This window comes from Lissotriton helveticus, chromosome 11 (assembly GCF_964261635.1).
Source record: "Lissotriton helveticus chromosome 11, aLisHel1.1, whole genome shotgun sequence".
Taxonomy (NCBI): Eukaryota; Metazoa; Chordata; class Amphibia; order Caudata; family Salamandridae; genus Lissotriton; species Lissotriton helveticus.
The window spans coordinates 1,132,889,137-1,132,907,197 of NC_136072.1; the positions used below are offsets into that span (position 1 = coordinate 1,132,889,137).

At 45.2% G+C, this 18,061-nt stretch overlaps 1 long non-coding RNA gene across 1 annotated transcript; it reads right to left on the bottom strand.

Moving 5' to 3' along the window:
- Positions 1-374: 374 nt before the first annotated feature.
- On the bottom strand, positions 375-2,766 carry LOC144791587 (uncharacterized). Its single transcript, XR_013602433.1, has 3 exons — positions 2,700-2,766; positions 1,324-1,455; positions 375-614 (listed from the first exon to the last, which is right to left on the bottom strand). It is a non-coding gene; the product is annotated as an uncharacterized LOC144791587 (long non-coding RNA).
- Positions 2,767-18,061: the final 15,295 nt, after the last annotated feature.

The window sequence follows — 18,061 nt, forward strand, 5'->3', positions numbered from 1 at the left end:
CTTGTGAAAATAATATCTTTGTTTTATTTTTATATTTTAATAATGATAATAGAAAAATAAAATATATAACAAATGTAACCCCCTGACCCAGAGCTGTCCCTACCCTCCCCTAACCCCAACCAAATTTCAACCCAAATGTACACCCCAACTCCCACATCCCACCCACCAACAAAAGGATTAAAAAAGGGGCAAAAAACAGGGTCCATTTCAAAGCCGGCGGGCTTTCAGGTGTTTGTCCACCAGTATCTTGACACGCTCCTCTAGACCGTCCTCCTGCTTCTTCCGCTCCTCCTCCAACTTCGCTACCCGGCGGAGAATCTTTGCTTTGAAATCACGGCACCTACACTTGCATGCATGTTATTGTTGTTGTTGTTGTGGGGGGGCCGCCGAAGATGTAACAATGCGGCGGCGGGCGGCTGCCTGACCACGGCGACGTAGTCCTGCAGGCTTGGGGCCCGGGGCATTGGAAGAGGCAGCAGCTGCTGCCGCCGCCTCCTCCTCCTCCTCCTCGGCCTGATCCACCAGCCGGCGGTAGGCCTCTACAATTGCCTGCAGTTTCCGCTGCCGGGCCCGGACTGCCAACTCCTTCCTGGTTGGTTTTTGGGAAGGAGTAACTATAAAGAAAGAAACAGAATTGTTAATCCAAACTCCCCGCAAATCAAGAACACAACATTGATTCAACACATAGTGGGCGGCACAGTAGCACTAGCAAGCAAGCTGAGTAATAGAAATTGTGTTGCGTCTATCTTGAACATTCTACAGCCTCTATTAATTTTTCGGACTTTTTGTCACGGCTTTATGCCTGCCCTATTAGCATGGGTGTACTTCAACGGTCACACACATTAGAACGAACACCTGTCTTTTACATATCTCCTTTTGTTCCGGGAAGGCGGGAACACTCTCAAAGTAACATTAATTAACAGGGGGCAGCTAGTAGCACATGTCTAGTAAAGACTATAATACTTTATACCGCGCAACAAACCTTATTTGGTTTGTGTTTCACCAGCAACGACCCATGCACCCAGTCGTCCCCTCCTTCCCTTGCCTTTGGGTTTGCCCAAAACACCGCAGCTGCTGAGACTATCCACTAACCACCGGTATTGGGTGTGTCTCCCAACCACGCTGGCAGCTGTGTTTTCCCCTTTACATGCTTTAACAACAACCCATGCATCCGACTGCTATCAGGCACTTGCATTACTGTAGTGGTAATGCTTAGCATGCTAATGACAAGTAAAGGTAACATCATATATTTTCCAGTAGAGTACAGTGAGAAAGTTTTCCCCTCCCACCAAGTAATGCAGATCACTATTGAATGTAACTTACCATCGCCCGCCGCTGTTGGCTCCCCCCCCACTGCTGCTGGTGTAGGTGCCTCTGTTCCTCCTGTCCCCGCCGGGAGCGCTGAAGCAGCGCCGCTGTCCCCGTCGGCACTGGTCGATGGTAAGGGTTCTGCACCTATAAAAATAAGTACGCCTTTTTAGATGGATGCACAGCCCCCTTTGTACTTGTTCACCAAGAATGGAGTTCTTCAAAACAGTTAAGTCCAACGTACGTAATCAGTATGAGTCCACATTGCATAGTACAGCAGAGTCACTACACATATTATTAGCATTCATTGTTATGGTATGGTACCCAAGCTCATCTCATCTGTCCTGCTACTCTAGTCCTTGGAAATTGGAAGTGAACTATGTAACCTTTGTACATCAATGTATCCAGTTTTGCGCATGTGTTAACTCGCAGCTTGTTGCGCAGTACGAGAAGACGCTCTGGGGCAACACATCATTGTTCAATGCATACACCTGAAGAGGTGGGAAAGTAAAAGGGCCCGTATTTAAGTTTTCTATGTGGATTGTGGGATAGAGTTTGCTTACAGGTTACAACTTCTTTTTAGCATGGCTGCATAAAACTGGCATAAATGTATTTAATACTGTCTAACGTGCACCACTTTTGTCATTATTTTTCGGCAGGTGAGAAGATTGCCTTCTACGAAGCAGACATTTCCATAGCTTACAAAAAAAGAGGAATATCTGACCAGTATACGTTGGTGAGAGGTCTCCGATAGTTGCCACATTTCCCTATTGTGCACTAGTAGCTGTACAAATGTTGATTACTTTATTATGCCTGTTTTAACTCTGGATTTTTTCTGGTGGGCCCTTCAACGTATTGGACGGAAGCACTTAAAAACATTGATGTTACTTACTTACTTCTAACAAAATAAAGCTTTTGAATGACCACTTTGACTCTGAAGTTTATTTTCAGTGTCTGTTGTCTTAGAGACTCACACGAGTGAGTGAGCAAAAGGGGGTTTCTTAGGTAACGGTTTGTGTCCTAAAAGCATTCGGCATCTTGGTATTGGGGTTCAGGAGTGTGATTTGAACAATAGACCAATGACTCAGGCCATATAGGCTGACGTTCAGTGAATTGTGCGTTCCTCAGAGTTCTGTGACTGAGGTGTAAGTAAGGTCCAACCTGCCTATCAGTACCAACAACATCCAATTTTCGTGTGCATAGTTACATAGTTGTGTAATATGTATATAACTCCATAGGAGATAGAAGAATACCCACAAGACTAGTAGTGGTATACTAACGTTTACAAAAATACTAGACAAACATCATTCTGGATGCCTACTTGGTTGCTGTCAATTGACAAAGCACTGCAGACACATTACAGAGGAAAAAACAAGCACTGTTGGACTTACTGGGGACAGCAGCAGGATCCTCAGTAGAGGAGCTCTGTGTAACTGGTGGTTCACCCGCCGACTCGGTCCCTGTATTCTGCTTGCCCCTGGGTTCTGTGGTTCATGTAAAAATTAAAATAATAAACATAGATAAATACATTGAGTGATGTGAAACATAGACATAATTGCAAATCACACTGCTACAGTGGAACAGAGCCGGAGGCAACAAATCCATGCCAGGGGCCGCAACGCAAATATGTATCCATCCTTAGAGTATTATTAAATTAAGGATATCTATTGGTGCGGTGGCCCCTGAAGTTTGGTGCCCCTGTGCAGTTGCACAGCTTGCACATGCCCCCTAGAGCCGGCCCTGGCTGAGGTAAGAAGAACAGTAACGTTAGCATTCTTTGCAAGAAAAGGATTCCATTCATGCAGAAGAGAAGGCCGTGAAAAAAATGCTACAATATGCAAACAACGTACAATTATCCATCCACCGCTATTTCACTGACGGACAAAGGAAGGACAAGACTCTATTAATAGCATTAACTAACTTCAGTTCTCAGCAATAAAGAAAATCTCACATCAATAAACAGCAACAGCTAGCGCCAAGTTGAAACAACACGCAAGAGCCAGTGAAGAAGAAGAACACTGTCATACAATGACAGTAGATATACCGGAATACATCGCAAATGTAACTAGGGGCAACAGTCATCGCGTTACTTATTCAGCCAATATTTACAAAGATACAATAACAATATTTATACAACTATATATATATATATGTATATATATATATATATATATATAATCTATATGTATATAAATATATATATATATATATATATATATACACACTTTATTTTTGGGGTAGCCACTCACCAAGACCCACAACCTCCACACCAAGCAGGTCCAACAGGTCCTGCTCCCGGTCCAAAATGTCGGCCCAGCGGTGGGACAGCTGATGGTGGGTACGCCGGATACCGGAGCAGCGGAAGACTGCACGGCGCACCTTCGCCCACCGCCGGAGACGCTCTTCAATGTGCTGGTATCCGGAGCCGGGCCTGCCGCCTGCTGCCAAAGTCAAGGGGAGGTGACGTTGGATAAAAAAGACCAGGGCGGCCAACTCCTCCTCCCCAAAAAGTTGGCGGGGCGTCACTCCTGCCGGGCGCATTCTGCCGCAAGGCAGCCTGGTTTTTTTAGGCACAGCCGCCTTGCCCTTTGAGCCGCCGATTCTGCTGGCACCCTTCACCATGGTTCTGGGTGGAGGGGAGAAGGAAAGTTGAAGACAAAAAGGTTAGGGGAAGAAAGAAGAAAGATAAAAGAAGGAAGTAATATAAAACAAGAGAAAAGTTGCAAAAAAAGTGGTAAAAGTAAAAATAAAATGAGAAATATAAACCTAGGCACAGACAGAAATAGGTAAGAAGTAAAGAAAGTTAGAAAAACTGAGGGAAAAGACCAGGATGGAAGAGATAGGAGTGAGATGCTGAAGTAGGCCCAAAACCATAGCCAGAGTGTGAAATCGAAGATGGCTCTGCCCGTCGCGACCGCCGCGGTAAGTTCGCGCGATATTTGACGCGATCACGCACTTTGGCAGTGCGAACGAGAAGATGAGTTCCCGAACATGTCTAACACAACGCGAACACGTTACTTGTGACCCGGAACCGGAAATAAGTGAACGCAAGCGGGCGGGACAAACCTCATTGAGTAACTTAGCGCGCTAGCTATTGCGAGCATGCAGGCAGCGCCCCGAACACGCGCACCGCGCTCCCGAAGACGAAAAACGGCGCGCGAACGGGTCTAGCAAGCTACTACGCATGTCCGCGGAGCTACACGTAGCTCGCGGAGTGCAAGTGCGTCTTCGCGTAGCTTCGCGGAGTGCGGCTACGCGAACTACGCCCAGGGTTAGTAAAATTACCGAATCTGTATTTTGAGATGCCCTACATCTCAGTATCCAAATACCGGTCGGTAACCGCCGAAAATCGGTATTTTCGGCCGTTACCGACCGGTATTTGGACACCTACATCTGGCCCCGAATCTCCTATACACATTGTATGCTATTGCTTGGGTTTTCTACCGCAGAGACAAATCTACCTAAAGCCAAAATTCCTGTAAAATAGTATAAGAACATATAAAGAGGCATTGACATACATTTACACTGCAGTTGTACCAAAGGAACTAGCACAAATTCGCAAATTGTTCTGGGAAGCTGGAAGGCTCCTGCGAGACGCCCGTCCACCAATTGGGATTGCCACATGAGGATACGGAGCCTGAACTCGGGCCAACATTGCCTAGAATCTCTTGACCAAGATTAGATAACAGGGCATTTTGATAGTTGATTGACAAGCATGTTTATTTTTATTGCACTAGCACTTGGCACTTTATAGCACAGTTCTAGCACTGCCTGATGGGTTTAAGACAATAGGGCACTTGGCACTTTGATCGCTAAGTACATTTATTGAGTGCATTGGCACCAGCACGTGACACTTTATAGCATGCAATCTTTTTCTTTTCCTTTGTGTACGCACAGCCCTCTGATACCCAGAGGTCTAGGTAGCGCTATATAAAACTTTGTAAATAAATAAATAACATTAGAGTCTGACCACTTGTATCCAGAATACGCTGAAAACATCCATCGCCTTTAGCGACTTGTTTAAGATGCAAATTTTGTTTTTTTTAAAGTAGGTTTCATCAACGCCGAAATTGCTTGTCATAACGCTTTTTGCACCTGTGTATGATATGTTAGTGGAGGACTTTCTAATATTGAGCACATTACTTTTATAACCAATGCATGTTTCTTTTAGAATATATCAGAAAAGGTTGATTTATTGCGTCTGTGGACTATATATTATTGTTGAATTTGCCTATTGTTTTTCTTTTAACATCTTTCTAGGAAGTGTTACCAGCTACATCATTTTAACTCCTGCTATGTTTTTCTCTTAAAGTAAAGATATTAAGTAATCATACAATAAAGCTTATTAATAACACAAAGGAGGCAGTAGACCATACTATAAACAAGCATTGGCAAAGGTAATAGGTGTCCATAGGAAAGGGATCCATTCCAGAGCAAAATAACATTTCCATTGGAAAATAAATACCATTGCATTGCTTTCCGTCACCTTGTGTCACTTTACAATGGTGCTAAAGCTTATTAAATCTTGGTCATAATGTTTTAAATTGTGGTCAGTTTCAAGGATTGTTTATCTGAAATAAAATAGTATTGATTTAACTGAAACAAGAAGGAACGTAATAAGGGTAAAATTTAACCTGAACTGGATGTCGGGGGGCGGGGGGAAGCGGGGGGTTTGGGAGCACACTGGTGTTGGTAAATGAAAAGGGACACCTGAGAAAGAGAGAATGGTATATGAGAAGAAGTTAAGAGAAGCCAAGATAGTAATCAAAGCGGAAGCCCCAGAAATGAGGGGCAAATTGGTGATGGGATGGAGGGACTCTGGCTAAAATGTAGACTAAGGGAACCTAATAGAACATAAAGAAAGGACAGCCAGTGAGAGTAAATTGTCCATGAACAGAAAGATAAATAGATTTAATTTGTCCTAATACTTACCTGGGCGTTCTGTCTTCGGATGGACCTCTGTGGCACCACCCTGCTGGACTTAAGCAGCAGGAAAAGGAGAACACCAAAGACTGCCAAAGACAGGAACCACACTTAACCTTTACGTACAATGTCGGTCTAACCAGACATAAGGACAAGCAGTGTTGTTTTGGTTATGTTACCCCACACACAACTCCGGTGGTTGCAAGACCTGTCATGTGTGACTGTAAAGTTGTCATTAAAAGCCATGATACAAACAAACAGATAAGCCTCCTACGCCTTATTTCTGCCCATCCCTCCACAACAATACAGAATTCATTCAACAATTCGGGGACCACCTTATATCGAACTTCCTGGATATTCAGCAAATTATCCACACATTTTATAGTTTGATTTATTTATTTATTTTTGTTTAAGAAATTTTTATTTGCATTTTGGGTTGAATACAACACATATGTCAAAAGTAAATGGAAAAGCACATAGATGAAGAAGCTGTTACAAAACATATGCGATGAGCAAAATACCAATAATAAACAGGGTCTAAAAAGAAGAAGAAAGAAGGATAGAAAAAGAAAGATGAAAACAAAGTAGGAAAAAAAGAAGTGAAGGGTAAAAGGGGGAGGAAGAAAGAGAAAGAAGAAGAGAAGAAGAGGTGGAGAAGTAGGATCACAAAAAACTCACTCGGGGAGTTGTTTGGAGGTATAGTTTGATTTATAACTGAGCCTGGGCTATGTGCTTTTGCTGAGAGACTCACAACGTATGTTTCAGACTGAGAGCTAATATTGAGAGAAAGCTAAAATCTTGGTCCTAAATGTAAGGGGTTTCCATATTATCAGGGCACTCCTGCAATCCCTTACAACAATGTTCCTCATCAGTTGCAATAACCACTTTTCTCACCACGGTCTATGCATCTGAAAAGACACAAAAATCAGAGCTTCTGACTCAACATCTGGAACATTCATAACAAAATGTCACATTGGTTTGAGGAAGATTCCCATAATTAAGGGCCCGATTTAGAACACGGAGGACGTGTTTTACTCCATCAGGACGATGAAGTGAAATACTCTATCGCCCTGACAGCGTACCCGTCCTCCTAATCTAGAGATGTCCGCCAGCTCAGGGAACATCTCTTTACATTGGCAGGAACCGAAGTCACAACATTTTCTGTCAATTTCTTAAACGTTCGACTGATGACTCCATCAACAGTCTGTAGAACTTTTAACATTTGTTTTTTATTTTCAGAAACAAAATCCCAAAACAGGATTTTATTTTTGAAAATTAAAAAAAAACAAATGACCCCCCCACCATGGGTATTGTCTCCTATGATGTGGAGTCATTTTGCAATTTCACTGCCCCTTTCTGCCAGGTTTTACTTTGTGGTGACAGACAGTAAAAACTAACCATTTGACCGCTGACTCTAAATCAGGGGTCAAGGGGGCGAGGGTGGTTGGAGGTGGTCAGATGTCTAAACCTGACATGGCACTTACTCTGTTGCGCCATTGGCGGTGTATGTCATCGGTGGCGATAGAATAGTCTCTACTGAAGTTGCACCCTACTTTAAATGAGGCTGACTGAACTTTGGAAGAGAGGGAATTCCATCGTCATTGCGAATGAGCATCCTCTCCACCAAACTCTAAATCAGGGCCTACGTGAATGATTTTAGGGGCAATGTAGCTAGGGGAAATGAGAAATTTGGTCATCTATGGTTCACCAAAGTCTAAATAGTGCTCCAACTTGGATACATAGTTAAACAATAAAAAGAACTCTGCCTACCTAGACCTGGGTTTACCGTTTGTTTTATTTTGGCGAAACTCCTATTCGGTAAATGTTGTATAATAAATTATATAACATGGAATATACCAACTCTGAATAGTTCTGGAGATCACACATTGTTGAGTCCTAAAGATTCAAAGAATTCATGTATATTTTTTAACCAGGCAAAGTCACCCTTCTCCCTGCTGGTGCAAAATATCAGACATAGCATCTCTTTAGTGCTTCCCCAAACTAAAATGTAAGGGAAAATTGGGGATGCTTTATGGCAACCACAAAACATATTTCAGAAAACAATTTTTCCTAGTTGCAAATCCAGATATGTTGAAAGAAAACAAACTTCCCATATTTTGGCTGCATTTTGGGCACACATCGTATAAACATCCAGCACTGATGATATTGTTCACCCACCCATTTTACTTGCAAAATGTGTGGTAGCACCAGCATGTAGCACTAATGTAAAAGTTACTTACCATCGGTAATGTAATATCTGGTAGAGACATCTGTGTCTCCACCAGATATTACGTTACCGAAGGTAAGTAACTGTTACATCTGATAGAGACATCTAGCCACAAATTCCTTAACTTTTAAAATAAATACCATAGCTTTACCCCCCTGGAGGAGGGTCTGCGAACCAATCCTACAAAAGTTCTCAATGAGAACTAGCCGGTCATAACTAACATTCAACCAAATGTACATAGGAATAGCAAAACAAAAGCTTAGCTCTCAATAGAATCCATGATGACTGTCGTAGAACATATAAATAATAAACAACCTTACATGACAGAGAGAATTGTCCATTGAAGGAAAAGGGGGAAAATCCCCAAAAGAACCATCTCTCAGTTATCAGACATTAACCTCTTTCGCCCAAGGGGATAGAAACCCGTTGACTAAAAGGGCTGAGTGCTAGAAAATAGTCATGTAACAACTATAAAGAAATATCAGAGAAAAAAACTGTCCTGATAAAATCCCAAAGAAGAATTCTCAAAACCCATTCCATTATACCAAGATGAATGAACACCAAAAGAAAGATGAGCATGAATACCTCCATGGTACTGATATTTTAGTTGAACAAAATGACCACTCGAAGGTTACATAATGCAGTGTAAGGAGGGTTAAATGTCACCAATAGATTTGAATTTAAAATTGATATTAATCTATTATGTTAATTGTAAACACTTTTTTCACCACAATGGTGTATCACCTGGACACGTACATAATATATATAAAATTGTGTCCCAATAGACTCCCAAGTGCTCTGACAACACATAGAGCATCGCTGGCTCACATTTACTGCAGGATCACAGGTATCTACAAAGCCTACGCCTGCATGGCCTTCAGTGTCATGGTCCGAAGTTCTGAACACAAGTCCGAACCGTGGGTACGCTCAAAATCCTATTGGTGGCGTATCAAAATATTAAATAAAGAAAAGATAAAACTTTAAAGGGAAATAATATATAAAATCAATCCTTGTTAGCAAAAAACACATGTGACAAAGCACAGTGAAAATAGACACATACCCAAAAAGACAGGTAGAATATACCCTCCAAAGAGATGCAAAAAATCGTTGTGGGTGAACAACAAGAAGAGCTTCCTATAAAGCCTAAAAACTCCATAAATTGTATAACCGAAAACAGGTAAGGAAACTGTAACTAGAAGTCTCCATCAGTATGTTCCCGACACTACCGATCACACAGCATAAGATGCAGAGTGCACCCCATATGTTCCATGAATGAACAAATGTAATACTTATCCCTTCACAGTGGTGAAGGCAACTAACTTGTGTCTTCTAAAGAATGCACTACAAACTCTGAGTTTACTCTCACAATTTTCCAAAAAGCAAAGCACATATAATGTTGATATGACGGCTGCTCAGGAGAAGACAACCTACACCATAAAAACACATAGTCAAAGAGGATGTTAATGAAGGATGATCACAAGAGCATGTATTCAAAAGAATACAAAACGTAGGCCCTGAATATCGCCATAATAAATATACCCACCACAAGAGTAGTGAGGGCATACCACTATGATCACTCTAACGAGTAAAGACCAGAACGTCCCTATATACCAGTTTTACCACTAGCATACTAATATGTCCATTGAGAGACAATGAAAGGTCGAAAACATGCTCATTTTAGCATACTGAACACTGCTTCAAAGAAGCCAGTGTCAGAAAATCTTCAAACAAGAAGATACATCTCTTGACAATAACCTCTTGAGCACAAAGCTCATCCTCAGAGGCCAAGGGACAAAGGGAAATCTCCCTCATTATCTGAATCAACCCCAAGAAAAGCAAAAAATTGGTACTGAGAATAATTCTGCTCTTGCAGGACACCAAGGGGCCAAACCAATAACGGACACGTAAAATGCCCTAACAAAGATTACTTGCTTTGAAAGAAACCTACATCTGAAGTATAAGAACAAGGTACACCAGTAACAAACAACAAAAAGCTATGACTTTGAAGACCTCTGTGTTCCACGGAAGTGTCTCAACGCTGCATCAGCTTGCCTCCAAAAAACATGGGCAATATCAAATGGCATGTCGACCAAAGTCGACTAGATGGCCTCAGAGAAACCAGAAGTTGCCAACCAAGCTCTATGCCTTAATGCCACTGCTGATGCCATTGCGCAACCTACAGAGTCAGTGGTGTCCAAACCACAGCTTATAGTAAGCCTAGCAGCCTGTTGACAATATTTAATCAAATCACCAAATCTTCGAGCGGATATTATCCAGAAGAGATGGTAACAAATTCTGTAGCGAATCCCATAAAGCATGGGAATATCGCCCCAGCACACAAGATGTATTTGTGGATCTCAAGGCTGAACTTGCTGAAGCAACAATGTGTTTACGAAATGCATCACGATTCCTATACTCCTTACCCACTGGATTCTTAGGAACAGAATCTACATCTTGCGAAGAAGTCCCAACCTGAGTCACCAAGCTACACATAGAAGGGTGTCTCAGAAAATAAACTGGGTCACTTAGTGCAGGCAGGTGTCTAAGTGCAATATCCCAGTCCACTGAGGCACCCCGCCTCAGGCTTGGCACAAGAGCCTAATGAAATATCAAAAAGGGCCTCACCAAACGGAAGAACAGGTTCTTCACTGTCTGAAAAAGGACCTCGATCTAAGGATCTGTGGACCTTTGCACCGTAGGAAGTGACAAGTTTAAAACTGTAGCCACTCTTCTTAGCATGTCGTGGCAAGACCAGGGGGAGAAAGCAACTCTGAAGCTAAAGATGAATCCAAGCCACTAGCCTCTCCCAGAGCAGACAACCAGCTCTCCTCCTCCATCTAAACACATTAATATCAGAAATAGGCTGAACGGTACCTGCCTCAATCTACACTGGCTGTCTTTTAACAACCTCTTCCTGAGAAGGAATCAAAACCTGCATATTCCCTGAGTCTGAATTGTCGATTCCGCTTCCTACATGGTACGACACCTACACGGAGGAGTAGAAGCGATTTCAACCGCCACTGCTGACAGCAGTGTCAGAGTCGGCTGACCGAAGTCCGGCTTCGTAGGTCAAGATCCCCAAGGGCTGTGGATCTGCACCAAAGCGGGTCCAACCGATGTCGACCAACTTTGACCCCTCGATGCCAATAGACTTAGCTGTCACCGAGGGCAAACCCTCCGACGGTGCCCCACTCACCTCCTTGGGGCCTAAAGGCGCTCCAGATGGAAATGGGGTTCCAAAGATGACGTGCAAGGAATTATATTTCTTCATCTGAGCCATCGACGCACCAGCTCCCGGAAACACAGAGAAATGTGGTGCAAAGTCGCGTACGGCCTCCTCAACTGTCGAGTGGAAGGAGCCATGGGAGACGGAGTCCCCACATGGTGAAGTCCAGTAATCGCGCAACTTCAGTCGTCCCTTACCTTTTGAGTTCCCTGGAGAACGACGTCCTCAAGACTGGCTTCAGCTCCTAGGTTGACCTCGCTTTTCATGAGATGTCAAAGACTGAAGCTGGGAAGCCTCCGAGGATTGTGACACACACACCGCCATCAACTTAAAATGTCGCTCCTTTAATGACTTTGGTTTTAGCTTCTGGCAGAAGCCACAATTTTTGGCATCAGGGTGCTTGCCTAAAAACCACATACAAATTGTATGTGGGTCCGTCACAGACATATATCGGTTACAAGACCCACAAGGATTGAAACCTGTAAACATCAGAGAAAGGCACATTGTTCCACCGACACAGAGTGTCACAGCAGGTCAGGAAAAAATCGACCAGAGAAACTGCTTCTCTGGATCCACGTTACAGCGTAGAAAGGAAGAAACTGACATCTGTGCCTCGGACTTATATGGCTCCACTGATGTCAGGACCGGAGTCGACATCATCGCGGAGTCATACGACATCGTCCCCGGTGCGCAGAGGTACTGCAAAAATAATTCTGGATGCAGACTGGCACCTGGGGAGAATTAAAAAGTTAAGGAATCTGCGGCTAGATATCTCTATCAGAAGAGTTATTACTTTAACTATGATGTTTAATCAGTTCACAACCTTTTCCCCAGGTATTTAAAATGTATCACTTTTTCTAGGGCAGAATTGTAATATTATGCGTTTTGAAGTCCATTCATTTAGTCTCAGCAGTGTTACTTGAGACCCCCTTGACCCTACAAAACTTGAAGAACGTATTTATTAGACTTTGTAAGCCCAGTGGGGATTGAAAAACTAACAATGTATAATAAGCAAATAATACTGTCACAGTCCAGAGGCCTCCTAACCTTGGTGCAACCTTTGTTCAGTCATCAAGAAAGACCAATACTGTAAAACAATGTGGGGCCCAAGGAAAATCCCTGATGAACACCCCCATTTACTGGAAAAGACGTAGTCATCTCTAACCTTTGCATAATTGGCAACATGTAAGCACCTGTTTGGTGAAATGGAACAGCTATGGTTTTGTGGAGTTTTTCTAATGGCAAATATAACAGGACGTTATCTAAAGTGGATCTTAGATCCACAAAGGCTTTGTACAGGGACTCTATATTAAGGGTTACATTAATGATGTGCCTTGTCTGGTCTGTTCTGTGTAAAAGGAAAGGGGATGATGTTATGATGTGATAGGTCTGTATATGCATGAGCTCAGTGCATATGCTGTAGAGTGTTGAGTGTAGATGTTGGGATAATGGCATGATGCATGGAATGTTGGTGTCTGTGTGCTGGGTTTAGCCTGGAAGCATATTCCAGTTTGAGGGAGAATGGAGCCTGAACAGAACCTATCAGGCTTTGACTAAATTATGGCCCTACTTTGAAATAAAGAGCTTACATTCTCTGTGTATTACTCTAAACATAAAAAAGAAAGTTACTTGTCTGTACCCCTAGATCTCCTTCAGGGTTCTCTACATTTAAATCATAAGCACTGACTAGCCCTGCCATTGCACGACATCCAAGCGCATTTTTATAAGAGATTTTTTTCTTTTCAATAGAAAAATTGATTTCTTTTAGCAGCCTATTAAAAAGCTATTTTGGGCACATTCCACTTATTTTCTCAAAAAGAAAAGGCAACTTAACATCTAAAAAGTCAACATTAAACCAATGTGACAAGAAAAAGTCCCTTTCACAAACCTTTTCTAAAGGAAAATGAAGCAGAAACTGGGGTAATGTAGGTAGGTAAGCTGTAGTAGCATGAAAGACCGAAACACTGTTACTACAGCTTTAAGAAACCAAATCCTTCAGAATCATATCACATCCCATCAGAGGCAGTTGATCCTCTTCTTTTTCAATGGAGTCACGGTATACTGATATGGGAGGTATTAAATTTATTAACAGTTCGTCAGGGAGGTGCGTGGCTTGCTTATGATTTCAATTGAGATTTTATGAAGGTGAAAGAGGATTATAGTTAAATAACTTTTCCTTCAGAGGATCTCATTATTATGGTCATAAGTACTGAGCAGAATAGCAAGTCCATACTTAACATGGGTGGTGGAAAGAAACAAAGCGTGTCTTTTACCAAAGAGATTCCCTATAGTACCAAAACAGTAATGTAGGCAAAATCCCAAATACTAAAAATTCTAGGCCTAATTGAAATAATTGAGTAAAATAAACAAATGCACACCAAAATAACAACAATCCAATAAGGGAAACCAGAGATATGAATTTTTAAAGTTTTAAGTAAGAATAGTGCCAAGCAGCACAACGTGCCAATGATAGTCAATAGTCGCAGTAGAGCGGGACCTAGGCTGGGACCGAGGCTGGCAGTGATGGAGCGCGGGTCAGATTCACCAACCAGGTTCGTCATGCTCAAAGATTTTACCTACTGTCTTAATCCTGCCCTAGTGCAGAATGCAGCACACATAGAAAGAGGAAGTAGCAAGGAGGAATAAAGATATTTCTCCTACTTACACCTCTTCTGGGGAGGCGTATCTTTTTGGGTCAGTCCCAGGTTTACACGGTCTTGTAAATCTGGCAAATGTACCATAAATCATAGGAGTTGCGTGGGAAGACCCACATAATGCCCATGGAATGCCTTCCGGGGGCAGAGTAATGCAACCCACCGATTTGCACTGCGTTGCGTTACTCCAGATTTTTGAAGCCACACAAAGGGGCTTTGTGTGGCTTCAAAAATCTGCGTTGCTCTTGCACTACATTGCGTGGTGCAAAAGCAACACAAACCAGGTCATAAATATGGCCATTAGAGAACAGCAGGGTCGAAAGCACATCAAGTTGGCACTGGTCAGGTGGATACTTCCAGTAAAAGACCTCTTGTAACTTGTTGTATCCCTGTACCTTGAACAGGAGGTCATGTTTATGACCCTTGGGGTCCACTTCTGTTTGCTGGGTACAAGAGGGAGCAGGTCCAGTCCTCCAGGGCTTCTCTTTGGTCACAGACAGCATGTCCAGTCCTCTTCATTTCTTCCTCAGGACCCAACTAGGTAGTAGTGTAAACATTATTTTTCCTTAATATTTATTAAAAATCTAGGGGGGCATGGCCAAGCGCCAACGAAAATGGCTGCTTAACCCGGAGCTACCCGGGGCCGCAGCCTTCCATCCTGCTAATATCCACTCATCGCCTGCCCCACACACACTCCACGCGCTGCCCGACCTGGGGGACTGAGGCGGAGGGCAGCGACCCTGCTCCGGTGTGAATCGGACCTTCAGAAGTGGAGCTGCGGGCCTCTGGCCGAGCGCCGGCTACCGACTGACACTGCTGGTGCTCTCCGGGCGGCCCTGCCCTAAATCTAGGCCCGGATTCCTGGCCTGATCGGGCCGAGACCTGCGGATCGGCTTGCAGATGCGACCTTGCTCCGGAGCCGCGATCCACCGGCGGGGACTCTGAGGCCTCCATAGACCTAGCGCGGGCACCTGCTGGCCTCCTGCGCGCTGGTTGGGAGACGTGCCGGCTGCGCTCACCCGGGGCCCCGCGAGTGAAGCCACCCTGGGCGCCATCTTGCGTCACTGCCGTGACGGCCGCCTGGTTGTGGTAGCCAGGGGGGGACGCGCCCCTTGCCCGCCCTCGATCCACAGCTGTGTCTAGGCCTTGAGGCGGTGCACAGTCTTGGGGCTATCTCGCCCACAGCAAGGGAGGGTCACGCAGCTTCCCGGACGGTGACTCAGGCGTTTGGGAAGGACAACAGCGACCTGGTGGAGGAACCCAGTTGCCACACGTAAGGCCTGGCGGCGGTCTATATTCAACCGTGCCCCCTGGGGACAACTGAGGAACGGCCACTCGCCGCGGCAGTGGTGGTGCGGACATAATGGTGGCATTTTGACAGTGTGCCTTTTCTGGGACCTCTTCCTACTGGGGCGCAGTAACCTTGCACCCGGGCTGGCGTGAAATTAGTGGTGGAACCACGAGGGAAGGACCCAGAGACCCCTACGCGGGCCTAACTTCACGCGGGCCTGTGGCTTGGGGGCCGGCTGGGAGTGGACCCACTCTGCAACTATGAGGCCGAAGCAGATGACGGCCTTGCAGTCCAACAAGCTGGACAAGTACACGGTGCAGAGGGGAGCCCCGCAGGCGGACGGCGCCACGGGCGAGCAACCTGGGTAAAAAGAACCTCCTTGACCTCCATCTTGTCTGCCATCCAGACTCTCGGAGCCACGTTAGAAACCAAGATCGACAAGGTCTCCATAGAGGTGAATCTACTACGGGCGGACCTCAACAAGACCTCCGAGAAAACCAAGACTAACCAGGCTGACATCCGCGAGCTCCGGACTGCGTCTAAGGCAATGGAACAGCGGGTCAACGAACTGGTGCACCAGCACCGGCAGATGTCCATGCGGCTGGAGGAGCAAGAAGGGAGGGCCCGCAGGAGCAACATTCGCGTGGTAGGAGTTCCGGAGGAACTTGAGGGGCCCAGTGTTGAACTCTTTCTTGAAGACTTGATCCTCACTCACCTTGAACCTTTAACGTTCAAGATCAAGTTCGAGTTCAAGTTCGAGAATTTGTATAGCGCGCTACTCACCCAGAGGGTCTCAAGGCGCTTGAGGGAGGGTGTGTGCAATTACTTATCGAATAGCCAGGTTTTAAGCTGCTTTCTGAAGGAGAAATGGTTCTGTGTAAGGCGGAGGTGAGTGGGGAGAGAATTCCAGGTTTTGGCCGCTAAGTAGGAGAAGGATCTTCCTCCCATGGTGGATTTATGGATGCGCGGAACTGCGGCGAGGGCTTGGTTGGATGATCGTAGTTGGCGGGTGGGTGTGTAGAAGGACAAGCGTGTGTTGAGGCATTCAGGACCTAGGTCGTAGAGGGCCTTGTGTGCGTGGGTGAGGAGGCGGAACGTTATTCTCTTGTTGACGGGGAGCCAGTGGAGGTCTTTCAGGTGGCCGGAAATGTGGGCTTGACGGGGGATGTCCAGTATGAGTCTGGCTGAGGCGTTTTGGATGCTTTGGAGTTTTTTCTGTAGTTTGGCTGTGGTTCCTGCGTAGAGTGTATTTCCATAATCCAGTCGGCTAGTGACCAGTGCGTGGGTGACTGTCTTTCTTGTCTCGGTGGGGATCCAACGGAAGATTTCTTTGAGCATGCGAAGGATGTTGAAGCATGAGGCTGAGACGGCGTTGACTCGTCTGTCGAAATTCTTCACAGTTGAGCGTGCTCATCGAGCTCCTGTCCCTAAACCCAAGCCGGGAGCTCCGCCCAGGACAATCATAGCAAAAATCTTGAACTATAGGGACAGAGACGCCATCCTGCAGACGGCTTGGCAGGCCGGGGACTTACAATATGAAAATGCCACAATACGTTTTTTTCCGGACTTTACCATTCAGGTGCAAAAGGAAAGGCGTTCCTTTCTGAGTGTGAAGGCGGCGTTGCGTGAGAGAGGGATCAAGTACATGATGTTCTTCCCGGCCAAGTTGAAGGTCCTCTCTGGTGGCAAGTCCTTGTTGTTCACTTCGCCGGCGGACGTGCAAGACTGGATCGATAGGCAGTCACCGCGAGCCCGGGATCGCTCGGAGGGCGAGCACTGGAGGGACACTCAAGCTGCTTCACCGGCATCAACGGTTGGAAGGTTGCAGGTGGATGCACAGAGCCAACGCTCGTGGAGATCAAGATCGGTGAGTCCTGGCCATGGGGCCTCTGTGGAGGTGACGGAGCACTGACGGAGGCGAGACTGTTGCTGATCCCCACTGATACAGTAAAGTACTATGTGTTGTGAACCGAAGGGGCGGGCCTGATGGCCTCCAGTGTCCTACTGTTAGGGAAGGGGTCAGATACTTCTTCTTCGCTTTCAGAGGGGGAGCTAAGCACGTACTTTTACAGTTTTCGATGTCCCCTTCTAGGCTATACTGTGCTAGCGATCCGTGGAACCCTTAAGGGTGGTAATATGGCCCGTTCCGACCGCGGAACTACATTAGGAGATGATCGGACTCCTGTGGGGTGTTGTGGTGGGGGGGTCAGGTGATGATGGTTCACTCTGTGTTCATTATTTTTCGGGATGGGGGGGAAGAGGGTGGCGGCATGAGTTGGGGCTGTTCCACGTACCGAACAGGGAAGGTACTGATAGGAGGGAAGGCAGGGGGAGTTCTCTGCTAGTTTTTCTTTCCTTGGGGTAGGTCGATAGGCACTTGGCAAGAGGCATTTCGGATCACTCCCCAGTGCTGGTACATCTCACCTTGGGCG